At 51.3% G+C, this 4,433-nt stretch overlaps 1 protein-coding gene across 1 annotated transcript in view; it reads left to right on the forward strand.

Moving 5' to 3' along the window:
* Positions 1-2,041: 2,041 nt before the first annotated feature.
* The window catches only part of TMEM50B (transmembrane protein 50B), a 43,143-nt gene continuing 40,751 nt past the window's right edge, over positions 2,042-4,433 (forward strand). Inside the window, exon 1 of the mRNA XM_008567117.1 lies at positions 2,042-2,146. The gene's annotated coding sequence lies outside the window, so the exon portion shown is untranslated. The remainder of the gene's footprint in view (positions 2,147-4,433) is intronic.

Consider the following 4,433-nt stretch of genomic DNA (forward strand, 5'->3'; position numbering starts at 1 on the left):
AGCGTGGTGGTGCTCCCGCCGAGGGTTTGGATCCCACATACAGACCCGCAGCTCACTGGCTGAGCGAGGTGCGGGTGCAACACCGAGGGTTGCGATCCTGTTGCTGGTCCCGGTCCGGTACGGGCGCGACACTGAGGGTTGCGATCCGTTGCCGGTCACGAAAAAAGACAAAAAGGAAAAAAAAAAAATCTCCACTCACTTCTTGAAAAGCAACTCAACCTGTGCATCCCAATGGCAGGTAAACATCTTCCTTCACACATGGAGGTAAACATTTCTTACAGGTATTCTTCTGTAATAAAGCTTTAAAATATCGTTAGGAATGTTAAAACATTTAATACTTTAAAAAATGATGAGAGATGGGCTGGCCCGGTGGCGCACTGCTACAGTGCGCTGCTTGGGAGCGCGGCGGCCCTCCCACCGAGGGTTCGGATCCCACATACAGACCGGTTCCCTCTCGCTGGCTGAGTGAGATGCGGGCGCAACACCGAGGGTTGCGATCCGTTGCCGGACACGAAAAAAGACAAAAAGGAAAAAAAAATGATGAGAGGGCTGGCCGGTTAGCTTAGTTGGTTAGAGCATGTTGCTCATAACACCATGGTCCAGGGTTCGATCCCTGTACCAGCCAGCTACTCAAACAACAAAGTGGTGAGATTTAAGACTATGGTAGAAACTTTTGGTGTCCCCCAATATCCATTCTTCCTTTCTCGGTACTGAAATCTCATTTTCCAGCCTTCTTTGCAGTTTAGTCAAGTGACTTTTTTTTTTTTTTTTGGTGGCTGGCTGGTAGGAGGATCTGAACCCTTGACCTTGGTGTTACCAGCACCATGCTGTCCCAACTGAGCTAACTAGCCAGCCCTCAAGTGACTAAGCTTTTACAGCAGAACAAAAGCAGAAATGGTACAAGCAACCTTTGGGAAAGGTTCTTAATGAGAAGGGGGTGTTGCTCCTTCTATGTCCTCTCTTCTGCTGGTTGGAATACAGGTATAATGGCATATTTCAAAATTAATTTACTCAACATTTATTGAGCACCTAGATCCTAGCACATATATAAGAGCTATAGGAATAACATTACCCAGAATGGCATTCTGTGATAACTCCTTCATAAAAAATCCTTTTACTTCATTATACCTCAGGTAAAATGTTTTTCAGATTCCCATTAGTAATACCTGGACTTACACATTGTCTTTTCCACAAACAACTAAATGGCATTTAATATTCTGTAGGAAATTTAGACCGGGTTTCCAAAGACTGTTGAAGTTATGGTGAAAATTCAAGAGGCAGTGACTTTAAAGGAGACAGAGACCTGACCCCAAGAAATCCAAAAATCTGGGTCGATGGACGGGGAAAGCATCGGGACGGAATTAGATTAGTTGTATTGTGCTGGTAACCTCGGGCAATCAGTACTAGGTGGGTAGCCTTGGAGTAACGTCACCTTTCTAGGGCTCCATTTCTGAAAGGCGAGGATTAGAAAAAGCCATCTCTGAAGATCTTCAGTTCCCGAGAACCCTCCTGGATCACGTGCCTTACTCTGGATAGCTCACGGACAATGTTCATGGGCCTATAGGCAACGGGATACCCTGTCCTCTGGTTCTTGGGCTCCCTCAGAACGTGATCTTACAGGTGCTGCACTTGTCCTCGTGCAGAAATGCAGCAGTGGGAGCCCGGCGGCCACCGCCGCACGGAAGAAAACGAGAACGGTTTACGCCGCCGCGAACCGTAAGGCGCCGAGACCGGACCGCGACTCCTTGAGGCGGACAGAACAGGGCTCTCCCAACCGGCCTGCTGTCGTCCTGTCCTGTCCTGTCTTGCCCCGCCCCGCCCCTGGCTGGCCACTTGCTGCACGCGGATAGGTCGCTGCAGTGCGCGCGGGCCGCACCTCGCGAACGCCCTCGCCCCGCCCACTGGCGTCTCGCCCCCGCCTCTTGAAGCTCTGCCCCGCCCCCGGCAGGCCACTTGCTGCGCGCCGATTGGCTGCTGCGGTGCGCACGGCGCCCCGCCCCGACCCCCGGCACCCTCGCTTTCGCGGGCCGTCGGCTCCGGGCTCTAGGGGCTGAGGTGGATCCGGAGGACGCCCTCCTGGCCGCGGAGCTGCCGCCTCTTCTCCGCGCGCGCGGCCGGGGTCGGCTTGGGCGTCGGAGGAAGCCGGGTGAGTACGGTCGGCGGGTCTCGGGAGGCGGGGGACACCAGGGAGATCGTGCCCACTGCCCGCGCGTCGGGAGGTGCCACCGGCAGGCTCGGCCCGACTTACGAGGTGCTGCGGCGCCGCCCCCTCCGGGTCTTCCCTGCGCCTGGCGCCTCTCGGCCGAGTTGGGCCCGCGGAGCGTGCTGGAGACCTGCGGGGCGGGGCTTCCTCTGCCCCCTTCTGCCCCGGCTGGCGTCCAGTGGCCGTGACGCGGCCTTGACCCCCACTCAGTCGGGGCAGGCCGCGCTCTCTCGCCAAGTTCTTTTACTGGAGAGGTCTGCAGAGGTTTCCAGCTCGTGCCTTTCAGCTTCTCAGGGTGACCGGCAGGGGAGAGCACGATTTATGGGACGCTCTGTGGCGGCAGCGGCGCCCCTCTGAGGCCCGAACGAGTGTCTGGGGACGACTCAAGCCCTTCTTCGCCTCTCCAGTTTGCTAGGAATCTGTCAGCGTTCTGTGGACTTTTCTGACTCCATCCGTTCCAGAGTCAAGTACAGACGTGGAGAGGGGAAATGGAAAAGGAACGAAATTCTTTTGAGAATTAGTTACGTGTTGAGGGTCCTTTTAGAGAAGTAGAAGGAGAGTTGTCACTGTAGCAGTGGTAGTCGTGGGCAGGACTATTTTGGCTTCTGGAGGTTGCTTACATCTGGAAGGCAAATACAAGACCTTTTAAAATCAGAGCAGTGAGATGGAGCGTGCCCGCCCGCTCCCCGCTGCTAGTGCTGCGGTGGGAGGAGGGGACGCGGGAACTCCAGTCTCCGATTGGTGTGGACATGTAATCAGTATTATCGCTGTCGAAGACATGGATTTCATTTTACGGAGTGTCCCGCTCTTTCAAACTCTCCCCCCTACTTGTGCTGTAAGTCTTTCTTCTTAACAATTCCGGAGACTCTTATTCCTAGGCTTGTCACCCTTCTTTGTCATTAATTTCAGTCTCTTGTTTTGTCTTCTTGTCCTTCAAATCTGCATAAGTTTCAAACGTAGAGCAGATGTTAAACGTTTTAACCCAGCATAGTGTTTCAAGACTCTTCGTTCTTAAAATGAAAATCAAAAGTTATCTTGAATGTTGATGTAGCAGGAAAAGCAGGTTTCATTAGAGAAAGGTGAGGATATATTTTTCCTCTTTCAGAGACACACCCTCGCATACTCCCTCCTCCCCACGTTCTCCCCCCTTGCCCCACCAGTTCCTCCTCTGGATTACATACAGCAACCTTAACTGGCTAGTCTTTTTTGAATTCTGAATTCACTTCTGGGGTCCAGGGTAAAGAATTTATCGTATTTTATCCTTATTTGCCTTTTTCAGTGATAAAAGTAACATTCAAGTTGTAAAAATAAATGTAAGCTTTACAGAAGAATATCATGGAAAAAAATTCAAATAGCACAGAAGTATATCAAATAAAGAGTTAGAATTCCTTGATCTCTCTTCACCCTTTACATATTCAGTTCTACTCCCCAGGAGGGGATGGTGACACCATAATGTTGTTCAGCAACTCCTACCTCATTTTTTAAATGCCGCATAGTATGTCATTTTTGGATGTCTCCTATTATATTTTTCTGGTCCCATATTGATGGACATTTTGGTTGTTTCTGGGTTTTAGCCATTAAAAGCCTTGCTGTATGAAAATCCTTTTGGCATTGTAGGATAAGTTTATGTAGATAATTTAGACAGGTTATTGCACGTTAGTATATTATTTCACAAAGAATTTTTTTTTTTTTTGTCTTTTGTCTTTTTCCGTGTCCGGCAACGGATGGCAACCCTCAGTGTTGCCCCCGTACCGGACCGGGGACCGGCAACGGGATTGCAACCCTCGGTGTTGCTCCCGCGCCTCGCTCAGCCAGTGAGCGGGAACCGGTCTGCATGTGGGATCCGAACCCTCGAGCGCTTCCCAAGCAGCGCACTTATCCAGTGCGCCACCGGGCCGGCCCTACAAAGGATTTTTTTAAAACTTAGATTTTATAATTTAAAGATAGTAGCTAAGTCTATTTGCATTAAGTGAATTAGAATTTGTGTATCCTGGGCCGGCCCGGTGGCGCACTGGATAGTGCACCGCTTGGGAAGCGCGGTGGCGCTCCCGCCCGAGGGTTCGGATCCCACATACAGACCGGTTCCCGCTCACTGGCTGAGCGAGGCGCGGGAGCAACACCGAGGGTTGCAATCCCGTTGCCGGTCCCCGGTCCGGTACGGGGGCAACACTGAGGGTTGCCATCCGTTGCCGGACACGGAAAAAAAAAAAAAAAAAAAAAAAAAAAAAAA

The sequence above is a fragment of the Galeopterus variegatus genome, unplaced genomic scaffold (assembly GCF_000696425.1).
Source record: "Galeopterus variegatus unplaced genomic scaffold, G_variegatus-3.0.2 Scaffold294, whole genome shotgun sequence".
Classification (NCBI taxonomy): Eukaryota; Metazoa; Chordata; class Mammalia; order Dermoptera; family Cynocephalidae; genus Galeopterus; species Galeopterus variegatus.